This window comes from Tympanuchus pallidicinctus, unplaced genomic scaffold (genome assembly GCF_026119805.1).
Source record: "Tympanuchus pallidicinctus isolate F22 unplaced genomic scaffold, pur_lepc_1.0 scaffold12, whole genome shotgun sequence".
Classification (NCBI taxonomy): domain Eukaryota; kingdom Metazoa; phylum Chordata; class Aves; order Galliformes; family Phasianidae; genus Tympanuchus; species Tympanuchus pallidicinctus.
This window is the reverse complement of record NW_026294637.1, coordinates 17,355,910-17,379,847: the sequence shown is the minus strand read 5'-3', so window position 1 is coordinate 17,379,847 and position 23,938 is coordinate 17,355,910. Positions and strand designations below refer to the sequence as shown.

General features: G+C 48.9%; 2 protein-coding genes across 15 annotated transcripts in view; one reads left to right on the top strand and one right to left on the bottom strand.

Moving 5' to 3' along the window:
• Positions 1-3,617, bottom strand: part of HMG20A (high mobility group 20A) — a 37,751-nt gene extending 34,134 nt beyond the window's left edge. For 3 of the 7 annotated variants that reach the window (XR_008203919.1, XM_052672531.1, XM_052672537.1), the window contains exons 1-2: positions 3,237-3,332; positions 2,564-2,674 (exon numbers count right to left, since the gene is read on the bottom strand). The gene's annotated coding sequence lies outside the window, so the exon portion shown is untranslated. The other 4 variants (XM_052672532.1, XM_052672533.1, XM_052672534.1 and 1 more) reach the window with 4 other exon arrangements.
• A 180-nt stretch (positions 3,618-3,797) lies between these two features.
• Positions 3,798-23,938, top strand: part of PEAK1 (pseudopodium enriched atypical kinase 1) — a 95,896-nt gene continuing 75,755 nt past the window's right edge. Inside the window, exons 1-3 of one of the 8 annotated variants that reach the window (XM_052672516.1) lie at positions 3,853-3,871; positions 6,141-6,226; positions 15,510-15,664. The gene's annotated coding sequence lies outside the window, so the exon portion shown is untranslated. Of the gene's footprint in view, positions 3,872-6,121; positions 6,227-10,664; positions 10,812-15,509; positions 15,665-19,729; positions 20,508-23,938 lie in introns of those variants that run through there. The other 7 variants (XM_052672517.1, XM_052672520.1, XM_052672515.1 and 4 more) reach the window with 7 other exon arrangements.

The window sequence follows — 23,938 nt, the reverse complement described above, 5'->3', positions numbered from 1 at the left end:
GCAGTACTCCCTCCCATCCAGTACCTCCAGCAGCTTGATGCCAGTTACACCTTGGGCCTTACCAAGCCCTGCCTTACTGCTCCTCCTCACTCCCAGCCGCACTCAGCTCTGTGTTCGTGCAAATGTTTGGTTTCCAGCTTGAACAAATCCCTTAACTAGTTCAGCACCCACATTAACATCACTTTCATCTCATCAGCTGTTTGAAGTAGCTTGTCAGGAGCACTGGCACTAGAGATTACCAGCAGCTAAGACTCGCTGGCTCCAGCTCCTACGGAACATCACAAAGCCCAAACCAGACACAGCAACACCTATTTCCAGTCCTAGCAAATATTGTAGATCACTTATTTCAAAGGTGATTAATAATACTTTGTCACAAGTCTCTTTTGGCCACAGACAATCCCTCAGATACCACAGAATAATTAAATACATGAACTTTTCAGAGTTAAACACACCAATGCAACGAGAGCAGACCTTTACCCAGGAAGGCACTAAACGGCCAACAACTCTTCTGTATTCAACACCAGAGGGATAAAAAACAGAACAAGTCAGAAACAAATTCCATCAGTCCTACACCACTTGAATCCAGTTAATAACTGACACTTTCACTATCCTCGTCCTCTCGAGGATGAACTTCACACATTGTTGCCAATGGTAACACAACTTCACCTCACTCAGCCTTTTCACTGGAGCAGCTCCTCTGATATTCATGCAATGGCAATTGGTGAACTACAGGTTAAGGGTGTCAGCTGTCCACCTCATTGCTCACCACAGCCTTCAGAACAGAATATCCCCACGCCTCAGGTTCCCATGTACTGAAAAACAACCCACAAGAATCTCAGAAACAGTGAAGTATAACAGCATTTCTTTTTGGTTTTTATTCTAAGCCACGCAGACTGCCGGGCTCAAAAACCTGAAATCGCTCAGCCAAAGTCAGCTACTGCCATGGCCTCCTGCAAAGGAGAGCAGAATCATCTCTTTCTGTGATGAAAACCTTTAATAAGCCTTTTTGAAGACAACACTGCTTCCATTTAACATTTCCACTGATTAAGTTTCTTTAATGGGAACATTCTTACCATCATTTGTAAAAGACAAGCTCTGTTTAAAGTGCATCAGCATTCGGGGAAGTAAGGTCAAGGAATAACGAAGATTTCCTAATAACATCCAGAACCCAGCATTCAGTCATTCAACTCCATTTGCCCTCTCCTAACCCCCAACTGCTCCCATCTCATAGTCTGAGTGAAGGCTTCACACAAAGCCAAGCCAGTCCAGCTGCAACTGCAGTTACTCAAAGGCTGTTGGCATCTAACATTTCATAAGCAGCCTTCAGAAGCAGAACATCCAACCTCAGGGTTGTCCCTACAAGTCAGGTATTAACTCTGCAACTCTTTTCGGATATGCACATTAATCCTTAAAAAAGGCCATTAACAGACAGGCACACCCCACCAATCACATCATTACAGAAGAGACTGGTACAGGGCTGGTCTGCTTGCAGTTTTTCACCACCAAACTTATCTCACAGGTAGCAACACTGACAATCCATGACAATGTATAAATAAGTTCCAGTTGCTTTGCCCTCAAAAACCAGGATCGAGTTATCAGGCAGCCTTCACTGTTTCCACAATTCCACTGGCTTTAAAAATTAAAGAAAAAAAACATTTCTGAAAACAAGTTGTTCTTAGGGAATTCATACCAAGCAAGCACTTAGAGCCACAGTGCTTTTATCAGCCACCAGTCAGCTCTTAAAAAGTTCAATGGTTTCCATCAACACAGGAAATAATACCCTTCTGTTTCTAGAGGAAATCATGGAAGTACAACAAAAAAAGCTTAAAGGAACTAGTTCTGGAAGATCTCCAAAGCCAATCCAATTGGAAGTTGAAAGGGCATTTCATTAGGATACAAGAACTAACCCAACAGAAAAAGCTTAATTCACCTACTCTCCTCAAACATGTACACCGCTGTTCACCTGTGTTACTCTTCCCCTCAGAGGTGATGCAGAGGGAGCCTACAAGTAGGAGGGGTATCAACTCTTTGAAAGGGGAGATAACTGCAGGACAAGGGGAAATGGTTTTGAGTTCAGGGAGGTTGAGATTGGATGTCAGAGGGAAGTTCTTTACTACAAGAGTGGTGAGCTGCTGGAACAGCTGCCCAGAGATGCTGGAGGTGTTCAAGGCCAGGTTGGATGGGACCCTGGGCAGCCTGGGCTGGCATTAAACTGGGAGGTTGGTGGCCCTGCATGTGGCAGGGGGTTGGAGATTTGTGGTCTTTGAGGTCCATTCCAACCCTGGCCATTCTGTGGTCTGTGATGATCACAGGAGCATCTGCATGGCTGTTAAGCACAGCTTCTTCCACCTGTGCTGTTTCAGCACTGGTGTGTGCCCCAAAATACATTTCTCAATGCTACAAAAACCAGCACGGTTCCACGCATACTTCAGGTGGGGGGAGTAAAGCTCCTCCAGCCACAGCCTGGGAACGGGCAGGGAGAGTTCAGCAACTTGCATCAGCTTACAGTGGGACAAGAAGGAATAACTCCGCCAGGTGCGTACGGAGCAACAGCTCAGCTCACCCTCACTGCTTCCACCCAGCAGTCCTTGAGCACGGGGCAGCTCAGCACACCTCAGCAATCTGGGCAGCCTTCGCCGTCAGACACGGCCCGTGCCTGCTGAGGGAACGTGGCCTGCAGGAACAGAAGATGGAAGACGTTTAGGAACTGCAAAGCACAGCAGCTTGCGTTTAGTCACCTTCTGACAGTGACACACACACGGCTGAACCCAGTTCTGTTGCTAAAGCATTGCTCTGGGAGCGGGGCTCGCTCTATTCTCACGGAACGGGCACCTGCCGGGCTGCTCTCTACACACCATCACCACAAGCAGGAAGAACGAAAAGATTAAATTAACACAGGGAACAGCGGGACTCAGTCGCACACCGCAGTTTCTCTATTTTGACCGAGCTGAAGGGCAGGAAGGCTCCTTAAGGGACTACTGAGGGGACGTAATAACGTAACGGCTAAGGAGAACGGGGAACCGCCGTCTTTTATTGCCGACGGGACGCGAAGGCGATGAGGACGCAGCGGACACGCGCCGTGCGCTCAGCCCCACGCTCCGCTCCGCAGGCCCGAAGCCCCTGGCAGGCCGGGCGGGCCGGTCCCAGCACGCCGCCCCCAGCTCGGCACTGCACTGCTCTCCGGGCCGCCCCGGCCGGTGAGAGAGCCGAGCAGCCCCACAGCCCGCCGCACTGACCTGCGGGGCTCGGCCCGGCACTGCGCGTCCCCTCCGCCCCGCGCCGCCGCCGCCGCGTCCCTCACAGAGCCGCATCACCGCGCCTCCACCCGCGCGGATCTCTCCGCCCCTCACCGTACCGCCGTCCGGAGAAGCCCCAAAGAGAACCCGGGCTGGAAGCACGCGGGCCGACCCCAGCAGAGCTTTCTTGCCCTTCCTTTTCCCTTTCCACTGCCTCGGGCGGGAGGCCAAACTACACGCCGGGACTACTTTTTTCGCGAGGGCGGAAGAATACCGTTACCTTTCGCACGGAGATTCTCTGCTTTGAAGCCGGAGCTGCGCGCGGTGCATGCTGGGACGTGTAGTATTCCCCTCCAGAGGGACCGGAGCGCGCCCGCGGCCACGCCCCGCCCCATCGCCTCTCCCTGGCCAATGGGCTGCCGCGGCGGACGGGGACGCCCCGCCCCTCCGTGCGCGAGGGGGGCGAGGCCGTGCCGCGGCCGGCGGCGGCCGGAGTTGGTGGTGCGCGCGGGCGCGGCGCTCGCAGCCCGTCCCGGGACTCGGCGCGGCGCTGCCCGGCGGCCGGCCGCCCTCAGCGAGCCTCCGCGCAGCCGCCGCACCCGGGAGCGCGCCGTGGGGCCGGGAGTCCCCGTCAGGTGAGGCGCGGGGGCCGACCCTCGGGCGCCGCGGGGTCGGGTTTCCTCGGCGGGGCCCCGAGCGCGGCCGCGCGGGGGGAGGCGGGAGGTGCGGGCGAGCGGCGCCGGCAGAGGCGCTCCGTCCGCAGGCGGAGAGCGGCGCGGGCCGGGAGGCGGCGGCCGGCCGTGCGCCCCGCGCTCGGAGCGAAGTTGCGTCCGGGCGGCGCCTTTGTTCGGCTGCGGCGCGCTGTGTGCGGACGGCGCCCGGCTGCGCTCCTCTGCCCCGCGCCGGGACGACGCACCGGCGGGCGCTGCTCTGCGGCCGTCCCGGGGCGGTCCTGTCTGGCGGACGAACGAGTTGGAGCGTGCCTCCCCTGCCTCGTTCCTGGGTTAACGCTCCCGACTTTCTCCTTTCCTTTTCCTTTTTCCTGTTGAGTGTCCCTTTTCCCTACAGTCAGAACAAAACGACGGTTTTCCTCCTCGTGGTCGTTGCTTTCTTGCTCCTACTGATGTCTGACACGAACCCGGCTTTGGGGTGGCTTCGCCCCAGCAGTCGTTTCCCTTTTACAGCGTGTGCCTGTCAGACCTGCCTCTCCCCAGGCCTGGGATCGGCAGCCCGGGGCTGCAGGGATGGCCCAGAGGTTCCGTCTGGCTGTTGCCGCCTGCCTTTCCATCCCTGCATCCCGGCACTGCAGCCGGGTCGCAGCCCCACGTGCGGTATAGGGGTGCGAGCTGCTGTGCTGCCATGGACATCATGAAGACGTGCGGTGTGGAAGGAGATGGCAAAAAGAATGCTTGACCAGGGAAACTGGAAACAAGGCTGGTACCGTGCTGCTGTTGGTGTAGATGGAATACCCAGAGAGATCCGGGTGTTTTTAACCTCCTTACGATACAACATTGGTAATCAGTAAACCAAGAGCTGGTTTATTAGTTGAAATGAAGTTCAAAGAAATAATGTTGAGTTGACTGCAAGCCACATGTGGCGTCCCATGGCTGACAGCAGCAGCAATGAACTGTGAGTGCAGCCACATTGACTCCCAGCCCCATAAGGTAACGTGGGAAGGAGAGATGCGTGTCCCCACGGGTTGGCACAGCACTGGGATCTACATTCTGCTATTTCATACGGTAGCAGCACAACAATGTGGGGTTGCTGTTACCATCATTTGAAGTTTAGAGTGGAAAAATACAGGCTGCGAAGCGGAACCAGGCTTTGCTCGTTGGCTGTTACAATGGAGAAGGAGGCGAGAGCTCTGCTATTTGTGAAGGGTCGGTGACAAGGACGAAGTGCTTGGTTTTACGTGCTAGCAGTGCCAATCAGTTGTCCGACACCTCAAGCTGCTGTTCCAATAAATTGTGGTTTAGCGTGGTAGCCTGCGTGTTTCCTTTTGGTTTCTGCATGTCATAAGCAGAGATTATGGACCGTGTGAGAAAAATGTCAGTCTTCCTTTTGCCGAAGATTAGTGGCTGAGTCACTGAAGCAATCTCTTTCCCCATATCTCTGCAAGTGGACTGAGCGGATTTGAGATTGCCCGATGGCTGAGGGGTGTGGATACAGGCGACTGCGCTGTGGGTGTTTAAACTGGAAGAGGGTAGATTTAGAGTAGATATTAGGAAGAAATTCTTTGCTGTGAGGACAGTGAGACACTGGAACAAGTTGCCCAGTGAGGCTGTGGATGCTGCTCCCTGGAAGCACTTAAGGCCAGGCTGGATGGGGCTGAGAGCAACCTGGGCTCTGCCTAGAGCAGGGGGTGGAACTGGGTGATCTTAAAGGTCCTTTACAACCCAAACCATTCTGAGAGCAGTGGTACTGGGATGGCAGATCGTGGTGCCAGGCACGCTGATACATAGAAATGCACTGTGCCCATCATGTGTGGGCCTTAACAGCAGTGCTTTTGCAACACTTCCAGTAGCAGTGTTAGAAAAGCCATCCTGCTGCCCTCACTGTTGATTTCAGGAGGTGCACGTAGTGAGGCTCTTGGAATCACAGCAAACAGACACATAAAAGTGATGCCAGGCCTCGCACTGTGGGCTTCTGCAGTGCTTGTTTTGGTAACACCTTGTGTGAGGCAGCATGTCAGCATGGTGCTAAAGGGTGACATCCTTCCTTTATAAAGCTGCTGCTATTATAGGAAATGCAGTGACAAGCACAGCATTCGGCAGATAAAGGCCAACTCCTCAATGCTGGGGAAGATCTGGGTTGCTGCAGTGCTTGACAGAGGCTGTATAGGAGCGCACCTCAGTGAGAGATTTGTGATTGCACTTTAAATGTTTCCATAAATCCTTTTAACAGGTGTGATTCTGAGCCTTAGCGAGTCCTTTCCTGAGTGGATGCCTGTATTTATCTGGCCGCCGTACCGAGCCCATCCCAGGAGCCAGGTGGGACATGGCATGGAATGCTGTGTGTGCATATTGAGGTGCAGTCATCCAGCTCCAAGGCTCTTCCTGTCAAAACACCTTCATATTCATTTAGAAGGCACTGTTTTGCTGTTAGTGTGATCAAATTCGGACATCCTTCTGTGTTGACTTCAGAGCTGTTGGCTCCTGAGAGAAGTTTCTGCACGCATCACTGATGCTCTTGCTGTCTCCTCAGCTGCCAAACAGGCTGTCAAGCAGAGTTGTCACTTTGCTTCGTGGTCCGTCAGTGCTCTTTCTGGTGGTTTTCATGGCTGTGGTTTTCAACACAGCAAGAAGAGCAGCTTAAAAAAGGGGAAGTACATAATCCTCCTCATTACCGGCCAGTAAATTCCAAAACAGGCCCTTCTGAAATAATGGAAACACTTGAGCATCTTACAGCTCTGGAGCTGGAAGCGTCCTGGTGTGGTTATTGGTTTTCTGGCTGCTTTTTTTTCCCTGGGCAGATTTGTCCTTTCTCTCTTCCTCCTGTTGGCTGCAGAGAAACCTTTGGGCTGGTGGGGATGCCCAGCAAATTACCACTCCTCTCTGTGAAGGCTCTACCTTTAAGATACTTCAAAGTTTAACGCGAATCTCAGAATAAATACTAGCGCAGAAGTTTTTCTGCAGAGGAATAATTCATGTGTAATTGGTTTTCCGTTTGCTCTGTGCTTCCCTACGCCGAACTGGGTATTTTTACTTAAAAACAGATTGCACAATGCTCTCCGGTGTCAGTCGGTCTGTAACTATACGGTTAAGGAGCGTGAGTCGTGCTGTTTGGAATGATGCTTGGAGGAGGTAGTTTATTTCCATGACTTTTGTACTGTAAACTGTAGATGTTCTGTTTTCAGAGGCAGGGAGAGAGCTGATGGGGAGCAAAGATGCACAGCATGTAGGGGGCACAGGCACTGTCTGTGCAGCTGGCTGGAGCCGCGTGCTGGCCTGGCAGGTCAGTGGGGGCAGCTCGCTGTGCTGAGCACTGAGTGCACGTCCAAGGCATCAAGTTTGACCATCTTAGAGCTTCTCTTCTGTAACACTGTGTTTTTATATTGTGGCTGTTTGTGATTGTTGTTGTGATTGGTTTCAAGGGGTGCAGTATCAGGTTGTTTGCAAGAAAGCCTCAGACTTGCTGGGCTGTTGAAGGTGCTGTCGGTGACACGTCTTTTGATTGCAATAATTGTACTGGTGGTAGGGCAGGCCTTCTTGGAATGAGCAAACGGGTGTTTCAAGGTCACCACCTCTGGCTTGGGAAGGTTGCTTGGGCAGCTTGGAAAGCAGAGGCATGTTAGGACAAGGCTTGCCATGACCTGAAGTGCTCTTATGCCCACGGGTTCACCCATTTGGAGTTTTTTCTACCACCAAGGCAGGCAGACCTGCAGCTGTATCCACTGTGGGGTGCTCACCCTGCCATCTGAGCCACCCCATAGTGCTGCTCTGCTGCAGCACTTCCATGAGTGGGAGCAAAGCTCTTCCCAAGCGGCCTCCTGCAGTGCTGTGCATCAGGAATGCTGGGGATAGGAGGCACCCGCTTGCAGCAGGAGCTGTATACTGTTAGTAACAGTTGCCATGAGAAGCCTCCAGCAGCAGCTCAGCAGGTACAAGGTGAGGCAGTGGGGCTGTGCGAGATCCCACAGCAGTGCTGGAGCCTCAGTGGCAGTGTGTTCTCCTGCATCTGGGCCGTTAGCACCGTGGCTCTGCCTGCTGGACTGGGAGAGGTGTTGGATTGCTTCGCCTGGCTGTGCAGTTGTTTTCAGAGAGCAGCTGCAGGTTCCTCTCTGGTATCGGCGTTCAGTAAGTATGCTCTTACACTCAGTATTGCAAGTCATTGTAAGTTGCATCGTATAAATAGCAAGAAGTGCTGCATTTAAAAAGCAAACAAACAAAAAAAAGTCTGCTGCTCACCCTTAGTGCTTTATAGGCTTGCTGTTTCTCTTTGTAGCACAGAACAGCGTTAACACTGCAGGCTTTTCTTGTCCTTTGCAGACAGACTTCATTGCTCATGGCTGTGTGTTATCTTTGTTTATCAATGTAAATCAACAGCGCTGTTCCTGAGCAATGGAGATAGCAGTGACATTCCTTCTGAAGCTACACTCTGCCTGAGAAACTGCATTGTACAGAAACATGTTGGGAAAGATAACCTGCGTGGGTTATCGAGGAGGGCTCTGCTCAGCCCCTGTGGATGAGATGATGGAAAAGGGCTGTGTTACTGCTTTCTAAAAGGTTCCAGAGCAACTGCCAGGGCTCTCTGTGGAAGGGACTTGAGATTTCTTAAGCTTTCAGATATTACTTAAGTTGCTGTTGTTTTCTAGAGATGAATAGCAATCTTCTGTGTGTCACGTCTGTCTGTCATCCCAGCCTGTATCACCTCCATGCAAAGCTGACTTGGAGGCCTTCGTGTGGACATTATCAGCACCCAAACAAAATGGAGCATGTAGAATGGAGAATGAAGTGTGAATCCATGTAATGCAGTGTTCTCTTCAGTGGCGGGTGCTGCTTCCTGGGCAGTGCTGATTGTGTCAGCCAGTAGTCCTTCATGTTGTGTTATATGGGTTGTGTGCTGCATGTTTGTAGGTGGTGCTGGCCTCGAGAGCTGTTCTTTTCCCATGTTTTTGGTGTATATATTAGAGAGGAGCATTCATCAGCACAGCCTCATACCAAAGTATTTCTCTGCATAGTAATGCAACTTCTTGGGTTTGTCCCCATTGGGTTTCATGAGGGAAGTGTTTATCCATTCCAACTTGCATCTCAATGAAATGGGAGCAGTTCTGCTGTCATCTAACAACTCATTTTTTTACCTTATGGTGCATGTGAGGTAATAGCTGTAATTTACTGTAATGCTTATTTGGTTCTCTCCTGCAAATGTATCTGTAACTTAGGTACCTGACACCTGCAGCTTGCATGATTTTGCTCAGTGCTTCAAGGTTTCTTTTCTGTCCCTCTTTTTCTATGAGCTCTCCCAGCAATGTCAGTGTTCTGCCAAGAAGATGGAGGATGTTCCTGTGACATTTCTGTTGGTTGGATGATGCACAGTGAGGCAGCAGCCCTTTGCGCATGCCATCACAAGCCCCAGCAGCTCCCATATCCTGCTGGGGCCGTCCAGTGCAGGGCTGAGAGATGTGTGCGCACTCATCAGCCTGCCAAGCTTTTATCTCAGAACTCTGACAGTTCTTGGAGGTGCTGGTTTGTTCTTGGCATTAGTTTTCTGAGCAAGTTAAGAAGGGAGAGCCGTCACACCACAGAAAGGAAACTGTGCCCGTGGATTTGTGGGATGAGCCAAACCTCCATTGGTGTTCTGGGGGCTTAAAGAAGCACGAGAAGAGGCAGTCCTCTTTCACAAGGTGCCTCTCGCAGGCTGATGAGGAGTGCACGTTAGCTTTGGTGCCCTTGGATGCCATTCCAGAAGAGGGGAGCCAAAGGGATACGATTGATATTTCAGGTATCGCTTAATTTTACAGCCCAGCTTTTGTTGTAAGAAACAGATTGAGATATGTCTGTGTGGGAGGCAGAGGTGAGGCTTTGGTGTTGCCCAGCCCTGCTGCTTGGTGCAGCCCCAATGCGAGCGCTCTGACTGACCGCAGCTGCAGGCCATGGATGGCTCCTCCTGGGAAAGCTGTACTCAGCAGCAACAGAGGCAGCTTTTTTTCTCTTCTGCCTCTTTAAAATGTTGGAATTAATCACTTTTATGTAGTTGTTTTGCATATTTTTCAGATGAGCAGCTTTCTTGAGCTTTGTGCTCTTTATTACCTAATCTTTGTTTTTAAAGTTCGGAGGGTGACCTCAGTTTTTATTTGGGTTTTAGTGAAGTATTTGTTGCCTGTAGCCCTGTCAGACCCTGCAGTTCTCCCGTCTCCAGCTCTGCAGGCCTGCAGTCCCCACAGCTTGGATGGAGTCTGAGTAGCAAACTGCCTTCTGTAGTATTTCCAGGATTCTAAATCTTTGGAATTTTCTCTGTGTAAAGTTACGACTTCCTGAAAAAATATTGGCACCGATGGTGGAGGCTGTTAGTTTTTGGAGCTTCTCTTCAAATTACTCTCTGCTTTATTTCTTCCTCCTCTTCAAAGGAGGAGAGGCTGGTGGACGGAGCGAGTGTGGGGTGAAGGAGTCTCCAGATTTGGAAGGGGAAGTGGTTTTGAATTGAGGGAGAGAAGATTTTAGGTTGGCTGTCAGAGGGAAGTTCTTTACTATGAGACTGGGAGGTGCTGGAACAGCTGCCCAGAGAGGCTGTGATGCCCCGTCCATCCCTGGAGGTGTTCAAGGCCAGGTTGGATGGAGCCCTGGGCAGCCTGGGCTGCTATGAAATGGGGAGGCTGGCGACCCTGACTGCAGCAGGGGTCCTTTCCAACCTAAGCCATTCTATGAAAGGAGAAGAGAGTGTGGCCCTGAGGTGGGTTTGCTCAAAGATGTTCTCCTGGTTTAGGAGCCACCCCATAAGCATCCCAGCTGTCTGCAAGCAGATGGTCAACTGGAGGAAATGGCTTTAGAAATCAGCTGAAGACATCTCCAATCAAACAACTACTCCATCAGTCGCCGAATTAACAAAGAAGAGAATGAAAAGCTGGCCTGGAGTCAAGTATTCAGTTTAAAATTAGACCCAAAACACTGCCATGGTCTTGTTCACTTTGCTGCCCGGCAGCGAACTGCAGTGTTGTTTTAGTTGCCATAATACAGAGTGGGAAATGTATTTTGATCCCAGCAGCTGGGCTGCTACTGCTTCTGTTGTGAGAGGTTTGAGTCTTTAGTTCCAATAGTGAAGCTTTATGCTCTTATGTAAAGTATTTCTAGAGACATATCCTGGCCTGCTAGGTTTGGCCTTTGTGGTTTTGGTATCATCATCTTTTTTGTTTTACTTGCTGTTAAAACACGTGCTGGTCACATGGTGGGCTCTGCTCTGAGCAGCAATGGTTTTGCTGGTTACATATTTCTGCCTTGGCTGGAAGAGCTGCAGAAGCTTGCAGCCAGACCTGCTGATTAGTATTTACTTTGCTCATGTCTGAATGCTTAAAGCTAGCATGTGAGTTGGGAGTCATGTTTGGCATTAAATTCTGTATTGTTCAGCAACAGGGAAGTCCTGGAAGCAGAGGCAATGCTTAGTTTGGTGCTTATTTTTCAGATTTGATCAGGAGTTTCCATTTTAAGGTAGGAGGAGAATGCCTAGAGTAAATGTGGCTTTTTTCTTTGCCTTGTTTCCAAGTCATAGTTTTTGGGTAAGGAAGCCTCACTGTGCAAAGTTTCATCACTGGCCTCAAGATCACGTTTTCACTGTTTTGATAGGGGATGAGGCAGACTGCAGAGATGCTTTCAGGTCTTCTGGTGTTCACGGCTACAGAGAAGATGAGAACGAGTGACAGAAAACAGTCCTTCTGAAAACATAGGCTTTCTGAAGCCTTCTGTAAAACGTACTGAACGTATAAAGTAGGGCATGATGTTCTCATACCAAACAGAATGCTGACTGTGACAAATGCTTGGACAATGCACGCATTCTCGCTTGTGGAGCTGAATGAGATGCGAATAACAGCAAAAAAGGCAAAGTGTTGTCAGCAGCAGTGATCTGCGTTAAAAGAGCTCGGTGCTATCAGTGGATGCTTTTGTAACTTCAGTGCAGCAGTTCCCATCCAGGCCCCACAAGCTGTCAGCTTATCCTGCAGCAGGGAAGCGGATTTTGCAGTCCTGGCTGTCTCGAAGCAGCCTGATTTAGGTCTCGTTGGGTTGAAAAGCATGCAGAGAAGTAGTGCTGTGATTCGCTCACAGACTTTTGGCCTTTTCCTAGCTGTTTGTACAGTGATATTGTACTGAGCACCAAACACTTTGAGGAGGGCAGATGGGAGCAACGTGCCGGATTGCTGCGTGGGCCAGTGTGACTCACTGAGGGCTTTAAAGGTCTTTCAGGAAAAGCTGACAGGCCTCAGCTCCCTGATCATAGGGCTTTTCCTTGAGCAGGAGCCGCCAGCCGCTCTCCTGGTTTGGGCTGAGTGGCTTATGGGTGCTGTGGGTCTGTGAGATGGGCCTCCTGGTGCTGACAGCCAAGGCTGCCCTATAGAAACTCTGGAGCTTAATGCAGAGGGGAGGAGGGAGGAGGTGTGCGCTACAAGTGCTTGGGAAGTCCCTCTGCTCTCTGAACATGGGGAATGTTTCCATCCACGCTTTCACATGGTGTTTCGGATTGTTTAATTTGTGCATGGTGCTTCCTAGTGAGAAGTTGGGGCTGTCAGAGATGCAGAGATCCCACGTGTCCACTCCTCTCACCTGATGTGGAAGCACTTGTTAAAAGCTTGAGCTTCCTTCTGCACAGCGCTGTGTTCTCTCTGTAAATATCTGTAAAATACAGAATCATGGAGGGGATTGGGTTGGAGCAGACCTTAAAGGTCACTGAGTTCCACCCCCTGCTGCAGGTTGGATATCTCCCTGCAGCTCAGGCTGCCCATCCATGCCCTTGTTACCTCCAGGGATGGGACACCCGCAGCTCTGGGCAGCAGTGCCAGCACCTCATCGCCTTCTGAGTAAATGATTTCCTCCTCACATCTTACCTCAGTCTCCCCTCGTTTGGTTAGAAGCTGTTCCCCCTTGTCATATTACTATTAGACAACATAAAAAGTCAGACTCCCTCCTGCTCGTAAGCCCCCCGAGTGCTGGAAGTGCAATGAGGTCGCTTTGGAGCATCCCCCAGGGCTGGGAGGCACGCAGGGTGCTGCCTTCAGGCCCTGCAGCACATGAGAGTGAGAGCAGCTGCCAGCGGTGCAGGGTTCATGCCCTCATCTGCCATGGTGAGTGCAAGCTGGCACGCTCGGGGCTCTTTGTCTGCTGCAAGAGGTCCGAGAGCTTTTCTGCCCGAGATTAGAATGGGTGAAAGGAAGTGGAAAAGAGGAGAAGCAGACTTACTGAGCGCCTCAGCAGCTGCTGCCAAATCACATTTTGGGATTCAGTTCTATTTCCAATACGGCTCTGGCTGCCAAGGCTGGCAAGCTGCGATCCTGCTGGAAGGAGGAGGGCAGGGAGACGTCAGCGCTGCTCTGCAGAGGGGAGACAGCACTGGGCTCTGCCTGGTTCCTTCTGTGGGGAACAAAGAGGGTCAGGGGGTGGGGAGGCGTTTTCCAGTGATTTTTTCAGAAAGGAGCCCAAAACAATGGGTTTGGTTTGCACTTCACATGTGGTTTCCTGTCTCCTCTCACCATACATTTAGGACTAGTTAACTTTCTTTTATAGGTGTGTGTCCTTTCCTCAGCTAGAACCGGTCAGGATATGTTTTCCCTCCTGATTTCCCAGTAGCAAGGAGTGAACAAACCCAGGTTGGCAAAACTGATGGGAATTGGCAGAAAAAGCCAACAGGCTGCACGGAGTTGTTGAAGTGAATTGCTGTGAGAATGAAGCCGGCAGTGTAGGAAGGGAAGATGGCTGAACAGCAAAAGGAGCAAAGTTGGGAGCCAAAAAATGCCTGGGTTTTCTTCCTGCCTTTGTCGTGCCTCGCTTTGTAACCTTGGAAACGGAGAGACGGAGGGGTTGGGAAAGTTGCTAATTGTAAAAATGGAGATAAGACGCAATGCACGGCTCTCTTTTCAGTTTCACTTAGTGTGTGTGCTGTCAGCACAGCCTGCATCTTGGTGGTGGTGGCTGTGAGACTGGCGAGGCGGCGAATGGCCGAGGACAGTGCACAGCTGTGGGCACTATTTATACCTCTGTGGACAGGAGAGTCTGCATGATGAAATAGGCACGGCTCAGCTCAGCAGGGTTTCTTTGGGAATAGTTCCCAAATACGTAAAGGGAGATGCTAGCAATTAAAATACGGCCAAGAACAGACAGCTGGTGAAGAGAACAGCAAGTCACACAAGCGAGGACTTGCAGGTGGAGGGTCTGAAGCCTCTGCTGAGCGTCCCTCCCTCCCAGCAACACGTGCCCAAGCCTTTGACTTCTCCTACAAGAGCCAGCAAAGGCAACTTCCAACTTTCCAAAGGAAAATGATTATCTTAATAATTTTCTCTCATTCTCTGAAGGAAAGGGAAGCGATTTGGTTTGTTCTTTGTAGATGTGTTAATGATGGGAATCTTTCAGAAGTCGGCTTGCAAGGACAGAAGGACAAATGCAATTATAGGATGTGTAAAATGGAAATTAGGCACCGGGACAGAAACTGGATTGCTTCAAAGACGAGAAGCTGGGGTAAATTAAGAACTACCAGATACCATCTCGGAAATACTGGAATCTAATATCTGACAATTACTTTGAGAAAAGTTTGCTGAGGGAAAGCACGGGGTGCTGCCAGCACTGCATAGCTCTGTGCTCTGCGTGTTTGGTACAGATTGCAGATAATTCCACACTGACCCCTATTTTATATCTGAAAAAAATCTGTGAAGTTACTGCGTTATTTAAAATACTTCTGAATGTTTCTGTGTCCCCTGGGGATGTGGTTGCAGTGCTGTTTTATTTCCCGTTTCTCCCTTAGTGCTCTGAAATCCACAAGCTGCTGCTGTCCCAGACTGCTGTCTCTTCGGGGAAGCAGAGGATGGGTTAGTGGGTGAATTACAAAGTAATTTGATCGAGGGCTCTGAAGATATGATCTCTCCTCAGTTTTCTTCCCTTGTAATGTCAACACTGTGGTTTTTAGAGAATAATACTTTGCACGTACACTCTGAAGTTCCAGCTTTGGCTCCGACTTGTCCTAAAAACCACTTTGTTGGGTTTGATCTGATACGGGTTACCATCTGACAGCTCTTGTCCCTCTAAGAAACTCGTTTCCAAATTCTCTGTTACAAAAGCTTGATCAAAAGATAAAACTTGAACTAATAAGATGAATAATTTACCAAGATGAAAGAAAAATGGAACGGGGCAAAGCTATGAGCCTGAGGCACTGATGTGTTCCCAACAGTCTGTCTTGTCTGTGGTGACTCTTGCTGACCGAAGTGTCTGTTGTTACTGCTTCTGTTACTGAAAATGAGGCCGTTTACAACCTGAAAATAAGATTTGTCAAGGCTTATGGAGCCGTTGAGGTTGGTAAAACCTTCAAGATCATCTCGTCCAACCCACCAGCACTGTGTGTGCACTGACCATGTCCCTCTGTGCCACGTCCCTGTGGTTCCTGAGCACCTCCTGGGGTGGTGACCCCACCAGTGCTCTGTGCAGCCCATGCCAGTGCATCACCGCTGTTTCACATAAGTCTTTCCTGATGTCCAACCTGAACACAGCAGCTCAGTTAAATGCTCAACCTGACATGAGCACATTTTCACTTCTTGCACAGTGCGTTCCGCCAGCTCCTGAGTGCTGTGTGCTTCCCGTTCTTCAGGTGACTGCGATGTGAGACAACACGCATCGTGGGTGCACTGGGAAAATCTATGAACCCGCTTCTTGAAGGCAGGAGCTGCAGCACTGAGCAAAGAGCAGCCGGCTGTGCCACCACCGCTCAGCACCGTGCCCGTCCTGCACACACCCAGCTGCCAGGTACATTGCTGCCTCTTGCTTTGGGCTGTCCCAGGCACTTGCTTCCCTGCTGCCAGCCCGGACAGCAGTGTCAGTGCTGCCAAGAGCAGTGCCACGCAAATGGGAGCATAACTGAGATATATCAAGTACATCAGAACCTATGGAATGATTGTCTGGATTTGTTTATATGGAGACTGCAACGGTCTGGGCTGTTAGATCACAGTATCATACAATGGCCTGGGTTGAAAAGGACCACGATGCTCATCCAGTTCCAACCCCCTGCTGTGTGCAGGTCACCAACCAGCAGCCCAGGCTGCCCAGAGCCACATCCAGCCTGGCCTTGAATGCCTGCAGGGATGGGGCATCCACAGCCTCCTTGGGCAACCTGTGCCAGTGCCTCACCACCCTCTGAGTGAAAAATGTTGGATAGAGTCTTGTGGTAGTACCCACAGTGTATACCCAGCCACCTCTAGGGTGCAAAGCTAAGTTTGAAAGGCATGGCTAACTGGCCCTACAGTTTGTGTTTCTAGTGCTTCAACCACAGAGCTATAAATTGCTCTGAATAACCATCTTCAGTACAGCTACGCTTGAGGAGACTGCATTTATGGCTGTTCTCTGGTAGCAGTAGGGAGCCAGCAGTTTAACAGCATGTTTGGCCTCCTGTTTGGCACTTGGCTGTGGGATCGTGGGCACACCTGCAATCCAGCAGGTTCTCAGCAGAGTGGGAGCTGCCAGAGCTCAGCACAGGCTGCCTAGCAAAGTGTCTGAGGGCAAGTAGTGTCCATGAGATGCTTCGGGAGGCTTGGGAAGGGGAGGGGGGAGATGTCACAGCTGTTCTTTTGAGGGGCTGTGGAGAAGGTGAAGTGTAACGTCTCAGGAGTGAGAGGATGAGAAGAACACACTGCAAACAAGAAGTTTTTATGAGCCGTGAGGGGGAAATTCTGGGCTGTGAAGATGGATGTTGGATGGTGGCACCTCTATCTCAAATATACTGAAGCCAGTTAAAGCACCATTGGTAGCAAAATCGAGTACATAAATGTAGAATTAATTTCAAATTTATTTTCTCTCCACTGGAATGCTCGTGCATTATGAGATTCAGTAGACATGTTCTTGATCTATGTAAGTTTTAATTTATTGTTTTTATCCACCTGTGGAGGTTGGTGGCCCTGCATGTGGCAGGGGGTTGGAGATTCATGATCCTTGAGGTCCCTTCCAACCCTGGCCATTTTGTGATTCTGTGATTTCTTTAACATTTGTGATTATAACATAATACTGGTTTGGAATGATTTGTCCGGTGAGCTTCAAAGACTTGAACTTCAGTATTTTCTTGTGAAACAACAGACTGGATTAACCAGCATGCACTGTGTAAGGATTAAACTTGTTCTGGTTGAAGGGATCTTTCAAAAATACTTGAAAAACAGGAAAATGTGCTTGGAGATGTGGAGACGTGTTGGAGTAAGGTAGGCCATATCTTAATTGTAAGAAAATGTGAAGCTGACTTAATAAAATACAAGAGGTGGCAGGGAAACCTGCAGCATTTGCCAGATGCGGTCACTTGAGTTGGATGTGTGTCTCATTCATGCTTCTGAGCTGGTAAACAGATTCTCTTCTGTCTGTAGAAGTTGTCGGATGCGTTGCTGAATTCAGCCCCACGGAGGGAGGCAGGTGGGATGCACTGTGATAGGTATCTGGAGTTGTTCTGAGCATTCCTGGAGTTAAGGGGACATCATTGGAATGAGGCTTCTTCAGGGGCGTTTCTCACAGACGTATGGCTGAGTTGCTTTGTGTATGTGCTTTGTTGCCTATTTAACTTCTGCAGTTCATGCATTTTAGCTCAAGATGTGCGCTCTGGGAGATGACAGGAGATGGCTCACTGGCCCAGCAGCCTGATGGGGCCCTGCTGAGGAAATCCCATGTCCTCTCACTTCTTTCTAAATTGCACAGTGTTAAGTGATTTGTGATTCCAGTGCGAGGAGCTCTGCGGTTACCCTGGATTGCTTGCAAGTGAAGCAAACTTAACACTCTTCTTATTGCTGCCACGTAGAGCTGCTGTGTGAGATGTGCCACAGGTTCAGCGTGTGACTTTGCAGCAGTTATTTAAGCCTCGCTGTCCTTCAGATGCTTCACAAAGACAACTGTATCAGATCTCAGCACAGCAGCAGTTTGCTTCTGCTTCCAGGGGTGGTGACTGGGATCAGATGTATAAATGACAGAGATCATGCCAGTTAAATGCTCTCCAAGCATTTTTTACTTGAACAAATTGTTAGCTTTAGCCTGGCGACTGTGTACAAATATCACTGGATAACCCAGCTGTAGTTGCAGTGTGTTCTGTTATCACAGAGCAGTCTGAGCAGCTCAGGCATGCAGAAACTTTCAGTGATGAGCTTTGTAGTGTTGCTTGATTTATTTGCTCTGAAGCAATACGTCTGAATATTTTTTTTTCAGGTTGCTAGGCTTTTAAAGCAGCTTTGGTTCTATATCAGGCATGTAGAGAGCTGCTCAGTTTCTGAGAACACTGTAGGGCAGCGTGCAGCAGCTCACAGCCTGCCATCAGCGGTGACAGCATTTAATGCAATTTTTTAGCAAAGGAAGGGATATTTCCTTGTATTCTACTGCTTTCCTGGCTAATGAAGTTGTGTGTGCTGACTACGGTGTTTTGAAAGCAACATCAGTCTGGTGAGATGTTATTTATCCCTCTCTGCAAGATGCCTGTGGCATCATCATATGTAGTTCACCTGCGTTCTTTGCAGTCCTAATACAAGATAGAAGGCATCACAGCAATTACAGAATCACAGAATGACCCGGGCTGGAAGGGACCTCAAGGACCACGAATCTCCAACCCCCTGCCACATGCAGGGCCACCAACCTCCCCATTTCATACCAGCCCAGGCTGCCCAGGGCTCCATCCAACCTGGCCTTGAACACCTCCAGGGATGGACGGGGCACCCACAGCCTCTCTGGGCAGCTGTTCCAGCACCTCACCACTCTCATATTAAAGAACTTCTCCCTGACAGCCAACCTAAATCTTCCCTCCCTCAACTTAAAACTATTTCCCCTTGTCCTGCAGTTATCTACCCTTCCAAAGTGTTGACTCCCCTCCTGTGGTCACCTCCAGCCCTCTTTTCTCCAGGCTGAACAAGCCCAGCTCCTCAGCCTGTCTTCACAGGGGAGGTGCTCCAGTTCCCTGATCATCTTTGTGGCTCCTCTGGACCCTCTCCAACAGCTCTCTGCCTTTCTTGTACTGGGAGCTCCAGACCTGGACACAGCACTGCAGATGGGGCCTCACAAGGGCAGAGTAGAGAGGGACAATCACCTCCCTGTCCCTGCTGACCACCCCAATTAATTTGAAAAACTATGTGAAGAGAACGTATTTTTTTCTAGAAAGATTGTATAGGAGTCCTATAGAATCTGAACTAGATGACTTTCTTAGAGGAAAATGTTAAAGCTGAATGTCTGAAGGAGTTGGGTCTATACTTTATGATAGTATTTGGCTCTAAGCAGCCAGACTGGCTGCATGTGGGTCTGCAACCAAGCCCTTTACAGGTTGTGATAACCATAATGCACTGATAATGTGTGGTATGGCTGTGGCTTTAAGCTGGGAATGAAAACAACTGATGTTAAAGTCAGACCAACATTTTACTAGTATTAAAAAGGAATAAAATCTACTAGGAGTTACAAACAGATTAAGAAAAGCTTGAGTATATTATAGCCCAAATAATCCTGTAGTTGTCATAAAAATGGATGTTGTGAGATTGCAGCGAAGCTTCCTTAGTGCCTTGGTGCTGAGCTCCAGCAAGCAGGTATGAAATCAATGCGGAGGAGGATTTTTTTAATTCATGACACTTTGCTGCACGTGGGATTCATGGTTGCCATCAGAAAGGTAATTTTCCTTGATGGCTGTGCTAAGCTACAGATTGTGAGATGGAAAGTGTTGCATTGAATTAGCATACTGTCAACATGCCTTTGTGTCTCACAACTTCTATCCCCTAAATAGCTGTTTAGCTATCCTAAATGTCAGAAGCAAAAAAACTGGACCTTTCAAGGTTATAGCTCTTCCTGCTCGGGTAATGCAATTCAGAAGAGCCTACACACAACAAATCAAAGCCTGCGAAGCGATTTGTGGCTTCATGCTTCTACAGTTTTGAAAAAGTACATATAGATTTCCATTGTTCCATTCCAAAGAGCCCTTGAAGTATGTCAGGTATTTATAGCTTTGGATGTCTCACTTGTACATGCTGGAGTTAATGACTCACACCTTTTCCAAACAATTGAAGTGCTTCCTGAATGGCAGAAAAAACATTCCTTCCTCTGCTCAAGCACTGATTCACGTTCTGATTCACATTTGTTTGTTGTCGTGTGGCAAACACCATTTGGCATGTTTACTCCTAGGTCTTAATTACCCTGCAGGAGTACTTTTCTCTTCATAGATCTTATTTCCTTTCCTCTTCTCAGCTGTGTCATGAGACAGCACCTAAATTAATCCCAAAATAGAAGCCTCCTTCATCCTTCCATCTTCCCTCCTTTCCCCAGCTGTGTGCTTCTGCTGCTTCCCTTCTCACCAGCACCTGTGGGCCCTCCTCTAAACTCCGTGTGCTTGAGCAGCAAGAATTAAACCCAGGGAAGGACAAAGATTTTGGCAGTAAGTATGCAGTCCTGACTGGCTTGTTGAGGAGTCCTGCTCACAAGCATCGATACCAGCACAAAGGAGGGACACAGCGTACGTACAGCTGTCAAGAAATGGACCTCAGGAAAGCTGGGAATGTGTTGGTGGTGCTTTATTAGCTGAGTGACTGCTTACCCTAGTGAACTTAACCATGCAGAAGACTGTCAGCATCACCGAGGTGGCCAAGAGGCGGTGAGAAAGGTAAGCAGTATGTTGCCTTTGTCTCCTGAGCCATCAGCTCTGTGTTCTCATCAGCGTTACACGATTCCTTGCCCCCTCATTTGTGCAGAAATGAATTCATGGGGCTACAGAGGAGAGCAGACATTGAATGTTGTGTGCTTGGGGTGTGGGGCTGTGAGGGCTCATTTCACTGCTCATCCTGTCATCAGACCCTGGGGAGCAAACCTGCAGAGCGTTTGGAGGGTTGGGTGGAGAGACAGCAGCAGTCTAATTAAGTGTGTCACGAAAGAAAGCATTATTTACCTATTGGGCTGTGCTGGTGTGTCTCTGCTTTTGTGCAGGTCAACAAAACGTTGGAGACATTAAGTCAGTAATTTGTTGTTTGAAAGGACAACTAAACATTTGTAGGCTTACTGTGGCTTTTGTGACAAAAGTAGGATGTGGTTAAAGCAGAGTTATTTCCAGCAGTGATGCTCAGTGAAAAGGCTTGCTTTGAATGTGAAGCTGTGTGCTGCTGTTGTCTGCCCTGTGCTGAAGAGTTTGTAGCATGCGAGATCAGATCTCCCTGAGATGGCCCACTTTGCCTCAGCACTGTTTCCCAATCGCTCTTCATTCTGTTCATTCCTCTGCCCCTTATTTACACCTCTTCCTGTTTTCCCCCTCATTCCCAATGTACTTGAATGCAGTCTATTTGCCTCTCTTCCATTGAAATATTTCAGTGGTACTCATTTGTTTTTCCTCCCACCTCCAAATGACTCGGATTTGTTTCCCCCTTAGGTAATTTTTACTGTTGACTAATTAAAGTCACGACTTATTTCTGCTCCACGAACTCCACAAGTTAAATCTTTTCAAATTGTAGCAGGCAATCAATCCTGTAGGCAGTTTTGCAAAATAGTCTAGCAAAAACACCGGTAGGAAGCGAGCAATCTTCCCTTGCCCAAAATAAACCAATATACAACCCCAAGCTTCCCCACCACATCCCGCACAAATGTCCATCTTCACACGCAAATACAAATATTTGAAATACTACGAGATTCCTGTGGGCTCTTTAAGAGAAATGACCTTCTTTTGCTATCCTGGCTTGTAAAGAAAAAACACTTTGAAACCCAACAAGCTTCCCCTGCACTCGCCCAAGCAGACCACACAGATTGCAGCTGCGTGTCGGAAGGACAGCAGAGGGCTGTGCTGTGAGAGAGCACATCAGAGGAGCCTGGAGGGAAGCCATGTGTAGACAAGGCAGATGAGGAGCACGACAACTGGAAGCTGGGTTGTTCTCGTCTTTCTCTGCAGCATTTTGGGAAAGAAATTGAGCTTAATACTCCTACCTTGAGGCTGTGCCTTTAGGGAGGCGTTATGTTTGCTCCCTTCTTTGCACAGAGGTTGCATTGATCATTTCACATCCACACGGTGTTAATGCAAGGAAAAACATCTGCTTTTTAACGCGGGAAAAAAACACAGGCTGAGTTTGTTATCTGTGTGTATTGCAGGTGGTGCCCCAGCTTTGTAGGTTTTGGAGGATTGAAACAGTGATCTGCGCTATTCAGAACGTTGGGAACTTTGTGCAGCAGGAGTAGGGCAAAGCATTGGCAAAACACTTGGTGCTGTACCTTTTCGCTCTTTTCTATTTATCCACTGTACAAAAGAAACCCAGATCTTGTCAAATAAATTGGTTGTCATCTGTCTGCAAAAGCTGCCTCTCTCCTAGCTGCCCTGTCTTTCAGATTTTAATCAGCTTTGTGGTATTTGGTGAGGTTCCTTTTCCACAAGGGAAGTAGTGACTTGTTGCAGTGGATGGATCGTCTCTCAGGTTTCACATTAGCAAGGAAAATCAGAATAAAAGCCTGTCTGCTTACCCTCAGATTCTCACAGGTTTTGTCTGTGAAACAGCTAAATAACCTTGCCAAGGTGCTTTATTTTGATATGCCCAATATCGTGTTAACCAAGCAAATTAGGCTCGGATGACAAATATGTCTTGATGCAATGCACTGCAACAACAGTGTGTTGGTAACTTTGCATTTTTCTTGTTTCCTTCCTGGGTTGTTATACATGTGTGCAATAAGAATGGGTTGTCCAATTTACATCCAGCTGTTTTCCATTTGCACGCCAGTCCAGCTGAGCAGAGATGGGCTTGATGAATTTGTTTTCCTCTTGACTCATTGCAAACTCACACTCCAGTCTAGTTAAACAGATCAGGGGTACCAGGGAAAGAAAGGAAAGGAGAGACAACTTCTTAATGTGTGTACAAGGGACAACCTGCTGTCGGGTATGTGGTCTGTGAATGGAACAAATGTTCTTCAGGTGCATGGTAAATAAGCTGGGATGATTCCAAACATACCCATCTTCTTCTTTAGCTTAGAGCAGCGCTCGCAGGAATGCGTGCTTAGACCAACAGCATAACTGATTGTGTTTGATATCCACACACAAATGTAAATAATCTTCCATAAAATCAGACAGGTTATCCAATAGATGACACAGAAACGGATCTGGTGTCTACTCAGATAAAACTTTCATGATGTAGAGTTTTGTTTATGGACTTGTGGGGAAATGGAGGTGCTTAGGCCACTGGGAAATGTTAAATGTTGGGTTGGAAAGATAAGAATTGGGTGGGGATACAAGTCTGTCTGTTTGTATTTGGAAAAGGTGGACAGAAGCTTTTGCAGTGGTAAACGTTGGTTCTGTGACCAAAATGATTCATAAGGAAGCATTCATTTCCTGAGCTACTTTTCCCCACAAGAGGTGAAGACTCAGAGGGATGCTCCCTTCCACCAAAAGGACCGGTTTCAAGCTTCTTACGTAGGTGGCAAATCTGCACCTTAAAGAAGTGTTCTCACATTGCATTGCTTTCTGTCCCTCATTCCTTATGGAAGTGCTGCTTTGGCTGGATTGGCAGTGTGCTTTTGGCTCTTCTGTCTGTGCTAATTGGCATTTCATCTTGCCGTGGGCTACTGAGGTCCCAGCATTCTTTTGCTGCACTAAATAATTCAGACTATGTGTGCGCTGAGCACTTGCTCCAGTGACTAAGCAGGATGTTTTGGGGACAGAATAATATGCATTTTGCTGTGTGCTCATAAAAAGTTGCTACTGAGACAGATAGGGACATTAAAGATTGTATCCTTTTGTTCCTTGTCCTTACTGTTCTCTGCAAAATTAACCTTATACAGCTGTGGTGTGCAAAACCAATGTGGATGCCCCATCCCTGCAGGCATTTGAGGCCAGGCTGGATGTGGCTCTGGGCAGCTTGGGCTGCTGGTTGGCGACCTGCACACAGCAGGGGGTTGGAACTGGATGAACACTGTGGTCCTTTGCAACCCAGGCCCTTCCATGGTTCTGTGATTCTATGATGGTTCTATGAAAGCACTATCTTGTTCTCTTGATGAGATCTCTCTCATTGGGTGTTTTTCACTGGGGTTAACGTGAAGACCTCAGTTTTATAAGGATGCCTTGCTGAAGGG